This window comes from Schistocerca gregaria, unplaced genomic scaffold (assembly GCF_023897955.1).
Source record: "Schistocerca gregaria isolate iqSchGreg1 unplaced genomic scaffold, iqSchGreg1.2 ptg000540l, whole genome shotgun sequence".
Taxonomy (NCBI): Eukaryota; Metazoa; Arthropoda; class Insecta; order Orthoptera; family Acrididae; genus Schistocerca; species Schistocerca gregaria.
Genome location: NW_026061937.1, coordinates 855432 through 873717, shown reverse-complemented (window position 1 = coordinate 873717; position 18286 = coordinate 855432).

Below are 18286 nucleotides of genomic sequence, written 5' to 3'. Positions count from 1 at the left end.
ATTCCATTGCACCCCAACGTAGTATGCCCAAAGCGCTGACATTTAAAACAGCGCATTGGGTTGGGGAAATATGGCCGTACGGACAAACGTAAGAACCCCGCTTTAACATGCTCCGGGAGTCTCGGGCAACTGAATGTGAGAATAAACGAGTCAGATTTGACGAGGTCCCCATTGACTCGTTTCATAATGTGCTGCACGTCAACAATTCCTTCGTCAGCCCACTCAGATTTTAGCACGTCTATGGGGATATCCACCAAGTCCCTACACGTCACAACACCCTTACTATAGTTCAAAGTGGAGTGGAGCTCGGTCTCGACAGCGTACTCTCCTAGACAATTTGCTTTCCGAAGGGCAGCGACTTGACGGGAACTAGAAGTTTCAACTAACAGAGTCCCATTGCGCAGTCGCTTTACAGATTTCAGTGTTCCTGCAATTCCCTCAAGACCCTTGTGGATGTAAAAGGGAGAAACCCTCTCAAAGCTACCCTCCTTCCTTTTAATAATCAAAAACACATTCTGATTATCAGCATGTGCTCCGTTACTACATTCTGTTAAATCTCTAGCAACACCAGGCGCTGGAGGACTCGCAGCGCGTAGCCGCTTTTTCGATTGGGTGTGTTTTCCTACCAGCGGCCCACCCAAGCCACTGGTAGGGGGAAAAGTAGAGGTCGAAGGGTCCATTGTGGTCCCACGAGCAGCTAGGGAACTAAAAGTCCGCTCAGACAGAGCCCCGCGTGCCTGAGTAAGCCTTATACAACTGGGGTGCGGCAGGTGCCCCAGAGGTTGCCCACTTGCGACTGTTCCACCTCAACAGCCATGCATCTTCTAGGCGCGGAGCACACCGAAAGATTGAGGGGTTTTTATAGAGGTTGGCCTTCCTCGCAATCCAGACGGTCAAGCCATGATTACCATTCCCCGCAGCACACAACGTTTCACCGCCGCGCCGTACGGTGGTCGCTGAAGCATGTCCGGGGGTTACGGTGACAGGACACCGGCGGCGCAGACCAGTCCCGAGCTCAGGACCCCGGGGTCGCCAAGCCCGTACTCAGCAAGTGAATGCTGAGCCGATGGGGGGAACTTAGAAGATTCTTCTGTGTTCTACTATGGTGGTTTTAGTGTTTCCGCATACCGCAGCACGCGACATAGCTTTGCAGACGATAAATGTAACCGTTACAGAGAGAAGAGCGGCCATTGTGACGATCTGGCTTTAAAACGATTCGATGACAAATGACGAAAACGGACGGATTTCTCAGGTTTTTACTACATATGAACACTTTTCACATTCTCCCATGCAACGCGGCTGCTAGTCTCCCTTTCATGCAAAATCTTAAGGTCCTAGGTCATGTCCAAGCCACCAAAGCCGGCTAAAAAGTGATTAATCGACAACTAAAACTTAAATAGTACTACTTCTTACTGGCTATTACTTCAATTTAGAAGCTTCTTCTGTGTTCTAATATGGTGCTTTTAGTGTCTCCGCATACCGCAGCACGCGACATAGCTTTGCAGACGATAAATGTAACCGTCTCAGAGAGAAAAGCGGCCAATGTGACGATATGGCTTTAAGTCGATTCGATAACAAATGACGAAAACGGACGGGTTTCTCAGGTATTTACTACATATGAACACTTTTCACATTCTCCCATGCAACGCGGCTGCTACTCCTCCTTTCATGCAAAATCTTAAGGTCCTAGGTCATGTCCAAGCCACCAAAGACGGTAAAAAGTGAATAATCGATAATTAAAACTTGAATTGTACTACTTCTTACTGGCTATTACTTCAACTTAGAAGCTTCTTCTGTGTTCTACTATGGTGCTTTTAGTGTCTCCGCATACCGCAGCACGCGACATAGCTTTGCAGACGATAAATGTAACCGTCTCAGAGAGAAAAGCGGCCAATGTGACGATCTGGCTTTGAGTCGATTCGATAACAAATGACGAAAACGGACTGATTTCTCAGGTTTTTACTACATATGAACGCTTTTCACATTCTCCCGTGCAAAGCGGCTGCTAGTCCTACTTTCATGCAAAATCTTAAGGTCCTAGGTCATGTCCAAGCCACCAAAGCCGGCTAAAAAGTGAATAATCGACAACTAAAACTTGAATTGTACTACTTCTTACTGGCTATTACTTCAACTTAGAAGCTCCTTCTGTGTTCTACTATGGTGCTTTTAGTGTCTCCACATACCGCAGCACGCGACATAGCTTTGCAGACGATTAATGTAACCGTCTCAGAGAGAAAAGCGGCCAATGTGACGATCTGGCTTTAAGTCGATTCGATAACAAAGACGAAACCGGACGGATTTCTCAGGTTGTTACTACATATGAACACTTTTCACATTCTCCCATGCAACGCGGCTGCTAGTCCTTCTTTCATGCAAAATCTTAAGGTCCTAGGTCATGTCCAAGCCACCAAAGCCGGCTAAAAAGTGAATAATCAACAACTAAAACTTGAATTGTACTACTTCTTACTGGCTATTACTTCGACTTAGAAGCTTCTACTGTGTTCTACTATGGTGCTTTTAGTGTTCCCGCATACCGCAGCAAGCGACATAGCTTTGCAGACGATAAATGTAATCGTTTCAGAGAGAAGAGAGGCCAACGTGACGATCTGGCTTTGAGTCGATTCGATAACAAATGACGAAAACGGACTGATTTCTCGGGTTTTTATTACATATGAACACTTTTCACAATCTCCCGTGTAACGCGGCTGCTAGTCCTCCTTTCATGCTAAATCTTAAGGTCCTAGGTCATGTCCAAGCCACCAAAGCCGGCTAAAAAGTGAATAATCGGCATCTAAAACTTGAATTGTACTACTTCTTACTGGCTATTACTTCAACTTAGAAGCTCCTTCTGTGTTCTACTATGGTGCTTTTAGTGTCTCCACATACCGCAGCACGCGACATAGCTTTGCAGACGATAAATGTAACCGTCTCAGAGAGAAAAGCGGCCAATGTGACGATCTGGCTTAAAATCGATTCGATAACAAATGACGAAAACGGACGGTTTTCTCAGGTTTTTACTCCATATGATCACTTTTCACATTCTCCCGTGCAACGCGGCTGCTACTCCTCCTTTCATGCAAAATCTTAACGTCCTAGGTCATATCCAAGCCACCAAAGCCGGCTAAAAAGTGAATAATCGATAATTAAAAATTGAATTGTACTATTTCTTACTGGCTATTACTTCAACTTAGAAGCTTCTTCTGTGTTCTACTATGGTGCTTTTAGTGTCTACGCATACGGCAGCACGCGACATAGCTTTGCAGACGATTAATGAAACCGTTTCAGAGGGAAGAGAGGCCAATGTGACGATCTGGCTTTAAATCGATTCGATAACAAATGACGAAAATGGACGGATTTCTCAGGTTTTTACTCCATATGAACACTTTTCACATTCTCCCGTGCAACGCGGTTGCTAGTCCTCCTATAATGCAAAATCTTAAGGTTCCACCTCATGTCCAAGCCACCAAATCCGGCTAAAAAGTGAATAATCAATAACTAAAACTTGAATTGTACTACTTCTTACTGGCTATTACTTCAACTTAGAATCTTCTTCTGTGTTCTACTATGGTGCTTTTAGTGTTCCGCATACCGCAGCACGCGACATAGCTTTGCAGACGATAAATGTAACCGTCTCAGAGTGAAAAGTGGCCAATATAACGATCTGGCTTTAAGTCGATTCGATAACAAATGACGAAAACGGACGGATTTCTCAGGTTTTCACTACATATGAACTCTTTTCACATTCTCCCGTGCAACGCGGCTGCTAGTCCTCCTTTCATGCAAAATCTTAAGGTCCTAGGTCATGTCCAAGCCACCAAAGCCGGCTAAAAAGTGAATAATCGACAACTAAAACTTGAATTGTACTACTTCTTACTGGCTATTACTTCACCTTAGAAGCTTCTTCTGTGTTCTACTATGGTGCTTTTAGTGTCTCCACATACCGCAGCACGCGACATAGCTTTGCAGACGATAAATGTAACCGTCTCAGAGAGAAAAGCGGCCAATGTGACGATCTGGCTTCAAGTCTATTCGATAACAAATGACGAAAATGGACAGATTTCTCAGGTTTTTACTACATATGAACACTTTTCACATTCTCCCATGCAACGCGGCTGCTAGTCCTCCTTTCATGCAAAATCGTAAAATCCTTGGTCATGTCCAAGCCACCAAAGACGGCTAAAAAGTGAATAATCGATAACTAAAACTTGAATTGTACTACTTCTTACTGCCTATTACTTCAACTTAGAAGCTTCTTCTGTGTTCTAATATGGTGCTTTTAGTGTCTCCACATACCGCAGCACGCGACATAGCTTCGCAGACGATAAATGTAACCGTTTCAGAGAGAAGAGCGGCCAATGTGACAATCTGGCTTTAAATCGATTCGATAACAAATGACGAAAACGGCCGGGTTTCTCAGTTTTTTACTACATACGAACACTTTTCACATTCTCCCGTGCAACGCGGCTGCTAGTCCTCCTATAATGCAAGATCTTAAGGTTCCACCTCATGTCCAAGCCACCAAATCCGGCTAAAAAGTGAATAATCATTAACTAAAACTTGAATTGTACTACTTCTTACTGGCTATTACTTCAACTTAGAATCTTCTTCTGTGTTCTACTATGGTGCTTTTAGTATTCCGCATACCGCAGCACGCGACTTAGCTTTGCAGACGATAAATGTAACCGTTTCAGAGAGAAGAGCGGCCAATATAACGATCTGGCTTTAAGTCGATTCGATAACAAAAAACGAAAACGGACGGATTTCCCAGGTTTTCACTACATATGAACACTTTTCACAGTCTCCCGTGCAACGCGGCTGCTAGTCCTCCTTTCATGCAAAATCTTAAGGTCCTAGGTCATGTCCAAGCCACCAAAGCCGGCTAAAAAGTGAACAATCGACAACTAAAACTTGAATTATACTACTTCTTACTGGCTATTACTTCAACTTAGAAGCTTCTTCTGTGTTCTACTATGGTGCTTTTGGTGTCTCCACATACCGCATCACGCGACATAGCTTTGCAGACGATAAATGTAACCGTCTCAGAGAGAAAAGCGGCCAATGTGACGATCTGGCTTTAAATCGATTCGATAACAAATGACGAAAACGGACGGGTTTCTCAGGTTTTTACTCCATATGAACACTTTTCACATTCTCCCGTGCAACGCGGCTGCTACTCCTCCTTTCATGCAAAATCTTAAGGTCCTAGGTCATGTCCAAGCCACCAAAGCCGGCTAAAAGGTGAATAATCGATAATTAAAAATTGAATTGCACTACTTCTTACTGGCTATTACTTCAATTTATAAGCTTCTTCTGTGTTCTACTATGGTGCTTTTAGTGTCTACGCATACGGCAGCACGCGACATAGCTCTGCAGACGATAAATGTAACCGTTTCAGAGTGAAGAGAGGCCAATGTGACGATCTGGCTTTAAATCGATTCGATAACAAATGACGAAAACGGACGGATTTCTCATTTTTTTACTCCATATGAACACTTTTCACATTCTCCCGTGCAACGCGGCTGCTAGTCCTCCTTTCATGCAAAATCTTAAGGTCCTAGGTCTTATTCAAGCCACCAAAGCCGGCTAAAAAGTGTATAATCGATAAATAAAACTTGAATTGTACTACTTCTTACTGGCTATTACTTCAACTTAGAAGCTTCTTCTGTGTTCTACTATGGTGCTTTTAGTGTTCCCGCATACCGCAGCACGCGACATAGCTTTGCAGACGATAAATGTAACCGTTTCAGAGAGAAGAGCGGCCAGTGTGACGATCTGGCTTTAATTCGATTCGATAACAAATGACGAAAACGGACGGATTTCTCAGGTTTTTACTACATATGAACACTTTTCACATTCTCCCGTGCAACGCGGCTGCTAGTCCTCCTTTCATGCAAAATCTTAAGGTCCTAGGTCATGTCCAAGCCACCAAAGCCGGCTAAAAAGTGAATAATCGACAACTAAAACTTGAATTGTACTACTTCTTACTGGCTATTACTTCAACTTAGAAGCTTCTTCTGTGTTCTACTACGGTGCTTTTAGTGTCTCCACATACCGCAGCAAGTGCCATAGCTTTGCAGACGATAAATGTAACCGTCTCAGAGAGAAAAGTGGCCAATATAACGATCTGGCTTTAAGTCGATTCGATAACAAATGACGACAATGGACAGATTTCTCAGGTTTTTACTACATATGAACACTTTTCACATTCTCCCATGCAACGCGGCTGCTAGTCTTCCTTTCATGCAAAATCGTAAGGTCCTTGGTCATGTCCAAGCCACCAAAGCCGGCTAAAAGGTGAATAATCGATAACAAAACTTGAATTGTACTACTTCTTACTGGCTATTACTTCAACTTAGAAGCTTCTTCTGTGTTCTACTATGGTGCTTTTAGTGTTCCCGCATACCGCAGCACGTGACATAGCTTTGCAGACGATAAATGTAACCGTCTCAGAGAGAAAAGTGGCCAATATAACGATCTGGCTTTAAGTCGATTCGATAACAAATGACGACAATGGACAGATTTCTCAGGTTTTTACTACATATGAACACTTTTCACATTCTCCCATGCAACGCGGCTGCTAGTCTTCCTTTCATGCAAAATCGTAAGGTCCTTGGTCATGTCCAAGCCACCAAAGCCGGCTAAAAGGTGAATAATCGATAACAAAACTTGAATTGTACTACTTCTTACTGGCTATTACTTCAACTTAGAAGCTTCTTCTGTGTTCTACTATGGTGCTTTTAGTGTTCCCGCATACCGCAGCACGCGACATAGCTTTGCAGACGATAAATGTAACCGTCTCAGAGAGAAAAGCGGCCAATGTGACGATCTGGCTTTAAGTCGATTCGATAACAAATGACGATAACGGACGGATTTCTCAGGTTTTTACTCCATATGAACACTTTTCACATTCTCCCGCGCAACGCGGCTGCTAGTCCTCCTTTCATGCAAAATCTTAAGGTCCTAGGTCTTATTCAAGCCACCAAAGCCGGCAAAAATGTGAATAATCGATAATTAAAACTTGAATTGTACTACTTCTTACCGGCTATTACTTCAACTTAGAAGCTTCTTCTGTGTTCTACTATGGTGCTTTTAGTGTTCCGAATACCGCAGCACGCGACATAGCTTTGCAGACGATAAATGTAACCGTCTCAGAGAGAAAAGCGGCCAATGTGACGATATGGCTTTAAGTCGATTCGATAACAAATGACGAAAACGGACGGGTTTCTCAGGTATTTACTACATATGAACACTTTTCACATTCTCCCATGCAACGCGGCTGCTACTCCTCCTTTCATGCAAAATCTTAAGGTCCTAGGTCATGTCCAAGCCACCAAAGACGGTAAAAAGTGAATAATCGATAATTAAAACTTGAATTGTACTACTTCTTACTGGCTATTACTTCAACTTAGAAGCTTCTTCTGTGTTCTACTATGGTGCTTTTAGTGTCTCATCTGTCTCGCGTGTGTGACATAGCTTTGCAGACGATAAATGTAACCGTCTCAGAGAGAAAAGCGGCCAATGTGACGATCTGGCTTTGAGTCGATTCGATAACAAATGACGAAAACGGACTGATTTCTCAGGTTTTTACTACATATGAACGCTTTTCACATTCTCCCGTGCAAAGCGGCTGCTAGTCCTACTTTCATGCAAAATCTTAAGGTCCTAGGTCATGTCCAAGCCACCAAAGCCGGCTAAAAAGTGAATAATCGACAACTAAAACTTGAATTGTACTACTTCTTACTGGCTATTACTTCAACTTAGAAGCTCCTTCTGTGTTCTACTATGGTGCTTTTAGTGTCTCCACATACCGCAGCACGCGACATAGCTTTGCAGACGATTAATGTAACCGTCTCAGAGAGAAAAGCGGCCAATGTGACGATCTGGCTTTAAGTCGATTCGATAACAAAGACGAAACCGGACGGATTTCTCAGGTTGTTACTACATATGAACACTTTTCACATTCTCCCATGCAACGCGGCTGCTAGTCCTTCTTTCATGCAAAATCTTAAGGTCCTAGGTCATGTCCAAGCCACCAAAGCCGGCTAAAAAGTGAATAATCAACAACTAAAACTTGAATTGTACTACTTCTTACTGGCTATTACTTCGACTTAGAAGCTTCTACTGTGTTCTACTATGGTGCTTTTAGTGTTCCCGCATACCGCAGCAAGCGACATAGCTTTGCAGACGATAAATGTAATCGTTTCAGAGAGAAGAGAGGCCAACGTGACGATCTGGCTTTGAGTCGATTCGATAACAAATGACGAAAACGGACTGATTTCTCGGGTTTTTATTACATATGAACACTTTTCACAATCTCCCGTGTAACGCGGCTGCTAGTCCTCCTTTCATGCTAAATCTTAAGGTCCTAGGTCATGTCCAAGCCACCAAAGCCGGCTAAAAAGTGAATAATCGGCATCTAAAACTTGAATTGTACTACTTCTTACTGGCTATTACTTCAACTTAGAAGCTCCTTCTGTGTTCTACTATGGTGCTTTTAGTGTCTCCACATACCGCAGCACGCGACATAGCTTTGCAGACGATAAATGTAACCGTCTCAGAGAGAAAAGCGGCCAATGTGACGATCTGGCTTAAAATCGATTCGATAACAAATGACGAAAACGGACGGTTTTCTCAGGTTTTTACTCCATATGATCACTTTTCACATTCTCCCGTGCAACGCGGCTGCTACTCCTCCTTTCATGCAAAATCTTAACGTCCTAGGTCATATCCAAGCCACCAAAGCCGGCTAAAAAGTGAATAATCGATAATTAAAAATTGAATTGTACTATTTCTTACTGGCTATTACTTCAACTTAGAAGCTTCTTCTGTGTTCTACTATGGTGCTTTTAGTGTCTACGCATACGGCAGCACGCGACATAGCTTTGCAGACGATTAATGAAACCGTTTCAGAGGGAAGAGAGGCCAATGTGACGATCTGGCTTTAAATCGATTCGATAACAAATGACGAAAATGGACGGATTTCTCAGGTTTTTACTCCATATGAACACTTTTCACATTCTCCCGTGCAACGCGGTTGCTAGTCCTCCTATAATGCAAAATCTTAAGGTTCCACCTCATGTCCAAGCCACCAAATCCGGCTAAAAAGTGAATAATCAATAACTAAAACTTGAATTGTACTACTTCTTACTGGCTATTACTTCAACTTAGAATCTTCTTCTGTGTTCTACTATGGTGCTTTTAGTGTTCCGCATACCGCAGCACGCGACATAGCTTTGCAGACGATAAATGTAACCGTCTCAGAGTGAAAAGTGGCCAATATAACGATCTGGCTTTAAGTCGATTCGATAACAAATGACGAAAACGGACGGATTTCTCAGGTTTTCACTACATATGAACTCTTTTCACATTCTCCCGTGCAACGCGGCTGCTAGTCCTCCTTTCATGCAAAATCTTAAGGTCCTAGGTCATGTCCAAGCCACCAAAGCCGGCTAAAAAGTGAATAATCGACAACTAAAACTTGAATTGTACTACTTCTTACTGGCTATTACTTCACCTTAGAAGCTTCTTCTGTGTTCTACTATGGTGCTTTTAGTGTCTCCACATACCGCAGCACGCGACATAGCTTTGCAGACGATAAATGTAACCGTCTCAGAGAGAAAAGCGGCCAATGTGACGATCTGGCTTCAAGTCTATTCGATAACAAATGACGAAAATGGACAGATTTCTCAGGTTTTTACTACATATGAACACTTTTCACATTCTCCCATGCAACGCGGCTGCTAGTCCTCCTTTCATGCAAAATCGTAAAATCCTTGGTCATGTCCAAGCCACCAAAGACGGCTAAAAAGTGAATAATCGATAACTAAAACTTGAATTGTACTACTTCTTACTGCCTATTACTTCAACTTAGAAGCTTCTTCTGTGTTCTAATATGGTGCTTTTAGTGTCTCCACATACCGCAGCACGCGACATAGCTTCGCAGACGATAAATGTAACCGTTTCAGAGAGAAGAGCGGCCAATGTGACAATCTGGCTTTAAATCGATTCGATAACAAATGACGAAAACGGCCGGGTTTCTCAGTTTTTTACTACATACGAACACTTTTCACATTCTCCCGTGCAACGCGGCTGCTAGTCCTCCTATAATGCAAGATCTTAAGGTTCCACCTCATGTCCAAGCCACCAAATCCGGCTAAAAAGTGAATAATCATTAACTAAAACTTGAATTGTACTACTTCTTACTGGCTATTACTTCAACTTAGAATCTTCTTCTGTGTTCTACTATGGTGCTTTTAGTATTCCGCATACCGCAGCACGCGACTTAGCTTTGCAGACGATAAATGTAACCGTTTCAGAGAGAAGAGCGGCCAATATAACGATCTGGCTTTAAGTCGATTCGATAACAAAAAACGAAAACGGACGGATTTCCCAGGTTTTCACTACATATGAACACTTTTCACAGTCTCCCGTGCAACGCGGCTGCTAGTCCTCCTTTCATGCAAAATCTTAAGGTCCTAGGTCATGTCCAAGCCACCAAAGCCGGCTAAAAAGTGAACAATCGACAACTAAAACTTGAATTATACTACTTCTTACTGGCTATTACTTCAACTTAGAAGCTTCTTCTGTGTTCTACTATGGTGCTTTTGGTGTCTCCACATACCGCATCACGCGACATAGCTTTGCAGACGATAAATGTAACCGTCTCAGAGAGAAAAGCGGCCAATGTGACGATCTGGCTTTAAATCGATTCGATAACAAATGACGAAAACGGACGGGTTTCTCAGGTTTTTACTCCATATGAACACTTTTCACATTCTCCCGTGCAACGCGGCTGCTACTCCTCCTTTCATGCAAAATCTTAAGGTCCTAGGTCATGTCCAAGCCACCAAAGCCGGCTAAAAGGTGAATAATCGATAATTAAAAATTGAATTGCACTACTTCTTACTGGCTATTACTTCAATTTATAAGCTTCTTCTGTGTTCTACTATGGTGCTTTTAGTGTCTACGCATACGGCAGCACGCGACATAGCTCTGCAGACGATAAATGTAACCGTTTCAGAGTGAAGAGAGGCCAATGTGACGATCTGGCTTTAAATCGATTCGATAACAAATGACGAAAACGGACGGATTTCTCATTTTTTTACTCCATATGAACACTTTTCACATTCTCCCGTGCAACGCGGCTGCTAGTCCTCCTTTCATGCAAAATCTTAAGGTCCTAGGTCTTATTCAAGCCACCAAAGCCGGCTAAAAAGTGTATAATCGATAAATAAAACTTGAATTGTACTACTTCTTACTGGCTATTACTTCAACTTAGAAGCTTCTTCTGTGTTCTACTATGGTGCTTTTAGTGTTCCCGCATACCGCAGCACGCGACATAGCTTTGCAGACGATAAATGTAACCGTTTCAGAGAGAAGAGCGGCCAGTGTGACGATCTGGCTTTAATTCGATTCGATAACAAATGACGAAAACGGACGGATTTCTCAGGTTTTTACTACATATGAACACTTTTCACATTCTCCCGTGCAACGCGGCTGCTAGTCCTCCTTTCATGCAAAATCTTAAGGTCCTAGGTCATGTCCAAGCCACCAAAGCCGGCTAAAAAGTGAATAATCGACAACTAAAACTTGAATTGTACTACTTCTTACTGGCTATTACTTCAACTTAGAAGCTTCTTCTGTGTTCTACTACGGTGCTTTTAGTGTCTCCACATACCGCAGCAAGTGCCATAGCTTTGCAGACGATAAATGTAACCGTCTCAGAGAGAAAAGTGGCCAATATAACGATCTGGCTTTAAGTCGATTCGATAACAAATGACGACAATGGACAGATTTCTCAGGTTTTTACTACATATGAACACTTTTCACATTCTCCCATGCAACGCGGCTGCTAGTCTTCCTTTCATGCAAAATCGTAAGGTCCTTGGTCATGTCCAAGCCACCAAAGCCGGCTAAAAGGTGAATAATCGATAACAAAACTTGAATTGTACTACTTCTTACTGGCTATTACTTCAACTTAGAAGCTTCTTCTGTGTTCTACTATGGTGCTTTTAGTGTTCCCGCATACCGCAGCACGTGACATAGCTTTGCAGACGATAAATGTAACCGTCTCAGAGAGAAAAGTGGCCAATATAACGATCTGGCTTTAAGTCGATTCGATAACAAATGACGACAATGGACAGATTTCTCAGGTTTTTACTACATATGAACACTTTTCACATTCTCCCATGCAACGCGGCTGCTAGTCTTCCTTTCATGCAAAATCGTAAGGTCCTTGGTCATGTCCAAGCCACCAAAGCCGGCTAAAAGGTGAATAATCGATAACAAAACTTGAATTGTACTACTTCTTACTGGCTATTACTTCAACTTAGAAGCTTCTTCTGTGTTCTACTATGGTGCTTTTAGTGTTCCCGCATACCGCAGCACGCGACATAGCTTTGCAGACGATAAATGTAACCGTCTCAGAGAGAAAAGCGGCCAATGTGACGATCTGGCTTTAAGTCGATTCGATAACAAATGACGATAACGGACGGATTTCTCAGGTTTTTACTCCATATGAACACTTTTCACATTCTCCCGCGCAACGCGGCTGCTAGTCCTCCTTTCATGCAAAATCTTAAGGTCCTAGGTCTTATTCAAGCCACCAAAGCCGGCAAAAATGTGAATAATCGATAATTAAAACTTGAATTGTACTACTTCTTACCGGCTATTACTTCAACTTAGAAGCTTCTTCTGTGTTCTACTATGGTGCTTTTAGTGTTCCGAATACCGCAGCACGCGACATAGCTTTGCAGACGATAAATGTAACCGTCTCAGAGAGAAAAGCGGCCAATATAACGATCTGGCTTTAAGTCGATTCGATAACAAATGACGAAAACGGCCGGGTTTCTCAGGTGTTTACTACATATGAATACTTTTCACATTCTCCCGTGCAACGCGGCTGCTATTCCTCCTATCATGCAAAATCTTAAGGTTCCACCTCATGTCCAAGCCACCAAATCCGGCTAAAAAGTGAATAATCAATAACTAAAACTTGAATTGTACTACTTCTTACTGGCTATTACTTCAACTTAGAAGCTTCTTCTGTGTTCTACTATGGTGCTTTTAGTGTTCCGAATACCGCAGCACGCGACATAGCTTTGCAGACGATAAATGTAACCGTCTCAGAGAGAAAAGCGGCCAATATAACGATCTGGCTTTAAGTCGATTCGATAACAAATGACGAAAACGGACGGATTTCTCAGGTTTTCACTACATATGAACACTTTTCACATTCTCGCGTGCAACGCGGCTGCTAGTCCTCCTTTCATGCAAAATCTTAAGGTCGTAGGTCACGTCCAAGCCACCAAAGCCGGCTAAAAAGTGAATAATCGATAATTAAAACTTGAATTGTACTACTTCTTACTGGCTATTGCTTCAACTTAGAAGCTTCTTCTGTGTTCTACTATGGTGCTTTTAGTGTCTCCACATACCGCAGCACGCGACATAGCTTTGCAGACGATAAATGTAACCGTCTCAGAGAGAAAAGCGGCCAATGTGACGATCTGGCTTTAAGTCGATTCAATAACAAATGACGAAAATGGACAGATTTCTCAGGTTTTTACTACATATGAACACTTTTCACATTCTCCCGTGCAACGCGGCTGCTGGTCCTCCTTTCATGCAAAATCTTAAGGTCCTAGGTCATGTCCAAGCCACCAAAGCCGGCTAAAAAGTGAATAATCGACAACTAAAACTTGAATTGTACTACTTCTTACTGGCTATTACTTCAACTTAGAAGCTCCTTCTGAGATCTACTATGGTGCTTTTAGTGTCGCCACATACCGCAGCACGCGACATAGCTTTGCAGACGATAAATGTAACCGTCTCAGAGAGAAAAGCGGCCAATGTGACGATCTGGCTTTAAGTCGATTCGATAACAAATGACGATAACGGACGGATTTCTCAGGTTTTTACTCCATATGAACACTTTTCACATTCTCCCGGGCAACGCGGCTGCTAGTCCTCCTTTCATGCAAAATCTTAAGGTCCTAGGTCTTATCCAAGCCACCAAAGCGGGCTAAAAAGTGAATAATCGATAATTAAAACTTGAATTGTACTACTTCTTACTGGCTATTACTTCAACTTAGAAGCTTCTTCTGTGTTCTACTATGGTGCTTTTAGTGTTCCGCATACCGCAGCACGCGACATAGCTTTGCAGACGATAAATGTAACCGTCTCAGAGAGAAAAGCGGCCAATATAACGATCTGGCTTTAAGTCGATTCGATAACAAATGACGAAAACGGACGGATTTCTCAGGTTTTCACTACATATGAACACTTTTCACATTCTCCCGTGCAACGCGGCTGCTAGTCCTCCTTTCATGCAAAATCTTAAGGTCCTAGGTCATGTCCAAGCCACCAAAGCCGGCTAAAAAGTGAATAATCGACAACTAAAACTTGAATTGTACTACTTCTTACTGGCTATTACTTCAACTTAGAAGTTTCTTCTGTGTTCTACTATGGTGCTTTTAGTGTCTCCACATACCGCAGCACGCGACATAGCTTTGCAGACGATAAATGTAACCGTCTCAGAGAGAAAAGCGGCCAATGTGACGATCTGGCTTTAAGACGATTCGATAACAAATGACGAAAATGGACAGATTTCTCAGGTTTTTACGACATATGAACACTTTTCACATTCTCCCGTGCAACGCGGCTGCAAGTCCTCCTTTCATGCAAAATCGTAAGGTCCTAGGTCATGTCCAAGCCACCAAAGCCGGTTAAAAAGTGAATAATCGACAACTAAAACTTGAATTGTACTACGTCTTACTGGCTATTACTTCAACTTATAAGCTCCTTCTGTGTTCTACTATGGTGCTTTTAGTGTCCCCACATACGGCAGCACGCGCCATAGCTTTGCAGACGATAAATGTAATCGTCTCAGAGAGAAAAGCGGCCAATGTGGCGATCTGGCTTTAAGTCGATTCGATAACAAATGACGATAACGGACGGATTTCTCAGGTTTTTACTCCATATGAACACTTTTCACATTCTCCCGTGCTACGCGGCTGCTAGTCCTCCTTTCATGCAAAATCTTAAGGTCCTAGGTCTTATCCAAGCCACCAAAGCCGGCTAAAAAGTGAATAATTGATAATTAAAACTTGAATTGTACTACTTCTTACTGGCTATTACTTCAACTTAGAAGCTTCTTCTGTGTTCTACTATGATGCTTTTAGTGTTTCCGCATACCGCAGCACGCGACATAGCTTTGCAGACGATAAATGTAACCGTTTCAGAGAGAAGAGCGGCCAATTTGACGATCTGGCTTTAAATCGATTCGATAACAAATGACGAAAACGGAAGGATTTCTCAGGTTTTTACTACATATGAACTCTTTTCACATTCTCCCGTGCAACGCGGCTGCTAGTCTTCCTTTCATGCAAACTCTTAAGGTCCTAAGTCATGTCGAATCCACCAAAGCCGGCTAAAAAGTGGTTAATCGACAACTAAAACTTAAATAGTACTACTTCTTACTGGCTATTACTTCAATTTAGAAGCTTCTTCCCATGTTCTAATACGGTGCTTTTAGTGTCTCCGCAGACCGCAGCACGCGACATAGCTTTGCTGACGATAAATGTAACCGTCTCAGAGAGAAAAGCGGCCAATGTGACGATCTGGCTTTAAGTCGTTTCGATAACAAATGACGAAAACGGACGGATTTCTCAGGTTTTTACTACATATGAACACTTTTCACATTCTCCCATGCAACGCGGCTGCTAGTCCTCCTTTCATGCAGAATCTTAAGGTCCTATGTCATGTTCAAACCACCAAAGACGGCTAAAAAGTTAATAATCGATAACTAAAACTTGAATTGTACTACTTCTTACTGGCTATTACTTCAACTTAGAAGCTTCTTCTGTATTCTACTATTGTGCTTCTAGTGTTTCCGCATACCGCAGCACGCGACATAGCTTTGCAGACAATAAATGTAACCGTCTCAGAGAGAAAAGCGGCCAATGTGACGATCTGGCTTTAAGTCGATTCAATAACAAATGAAGATAACGGAGGGATTTCTCAGGTTTTTACTCCATATGAACACTTTTCACATACTCCCGTGCAACGCGGCTGCTAGTCCACCTTTCATGCAAAATCTTAAGGTCCTAGGTCTTATCCAAGCCACCAAAGCCGGCTAAAAAGTGAATAATCTATAATTAAAACTTGAATTGAACTACTTCTTACTGGCTATTGCTTCAACTTAGAAGCTTCTTCTGTGTTCTACTATGGTGCTTTTAGTGTCTCCGTATACGGCAGCACGCGACATAGCTTTGCAGACGATAAATGTAACCGTCTCAGAGAGAAAAGCGGCCAATGTGACGATCTGGCTTTAAGTGGATTCGATAACAAATACGAAACCGGACGGATTTCCCAGGTTTTTACTACATATGAACACTTTTCACATTCTCCCGTGCAACGCGGCTGCTAGTCCTCCTTTCATGCAAAATCTTAAGGTCCTAGGTCATGTCCAAGCCACCAAAGCCGGCTAAAAAGTGAATAATCGACAACTAAAACTTGAATTGTACTACTTCTTACTGGCTATTACTTCAACTTAGAAGTTTCTTCTGTGTTCTAATATGGTGCTTTTTGTGTCTCCGCATACCGCAGCACGCGACATAGCATTGCAGACGATAAATGTAACCGTCTCAGAGAGAAAAGCGGCCAATGTGACGATCTCGCTTTAAGTCGATTCGATAACAAATGACGATAACGGACGGATTTCTCAGGTTTTTACACCATATGAACACTTTTCACATTCTCCCGTGCAACGCGGCTGCTAGTCCTCCTTTCATGCAAAATCTTAAGGTCCTAGGTCTTATCCAAGCCACCAAAGCCGGCTAAAAAGTGAATAATCGATAATATAAACTTGAATTGTACTACTTCTTACTGGCTATTACTTCAACTTAGAAGCTTCTTCTGTGTTCTACTATGGTGATTTTAGTGTGCCCGCATACCGCAGCACGCGACATAGCTTTGCAGACGATAAATGTAACCGTTTCAGAGAGAAGAGCGGCCAATGTGACGATCTGGCTTTAAATCGATTCGATAACAAATGACGAAAACGGACGGATTTCTCAGGTTTTTACTACATATGAACACTTTTCACATTCTCCCGTGCAACGCGGCTGCTAGTCCTCCTTTCATGCAAAATCTTAAGGTCCTAAGTCATGTCCAAGCGACCAAAGCCGGCATAAAAGTGATTAGTCGACAACTAAAACATAAATAGTACTACTTCTTACTGGCTATTACTTCAATTTAGAAGCTTCTTCTGTGTTCTAATATGGTGCTTTTAGTGTCTCCGCATACCGCAGCACGCGACATAGCTTTGCAGGCGATAAATGTAACCGTCTCAGAGAGAAAAGCGGCCAATGTGACGATCTGGCTTTAAGTCGATTCGATAACAAATGACGAAAACGGAAGGATTTCTCAGGTTTTTACTACATATGAACACTTTTCACATTCTCCCATGCAACGCGGCTGCTAGTCCTCCTTTCATGCAGAATCTTAAGGTCCTAGGTCATGTTCAAACCACCAAAGACGGCTAAAAAGTTAATAATCGATAACTAAAACTTGAATTGTACTACTTCTTACTGGCTATTACTTCAACTTAGAAGCTTCTTCTGTATTCTACTATTGTGCTTTTAGTGTTTCCGCATACCGCAGCACGCGACATAGCTTTGCAGACAATAAATGTAACCGTCTCAGAGAGAAAAGCGGCCAATGTGACGATCTGGCTTTAAGTCCATTCAATAACAAATGACGATAACGGACGGATTTCTCAGGTTTTTACTACATATGAACACTTTTCACATTCTCCCGTGCAACGCGGCTGCTAGTCCTCCTTTCATGCAAAATCTTAAGGTCCAAGGTCTTATCCAAGCCACCAAAGCCGGCTAAAAGGTGAATAATCTATAATTAAAACTTGAATTGAACTACTTCTTACTGGCTATTGCTTCAACTTAGAAGTTTCTTTTGTGTTCTACTATGGTGCTTTAAGTGTCTCCGCATACGGCAGCACGCGACATAGCTTTTTAGACGATAAATGTAACCGTCTCAGAGAGAAAAGCGGCCAATGTGACGATCTATCTTTAAGTGGATTCGATAACAAATACGAAACCGGACGGATTTCCCAGGTTTTTACTACATATGAACACTTTTCACATTCTCCCGTGCAACGCGGCTGCTAGTCCTCCTTTCATGCAAAATCTTAAGGTCCAAGGTCTTATCCAAGCCACCAAAGCCGGCTAAAAGGTGAATAATCTATAATTAAAACTTGAATTGAACTACT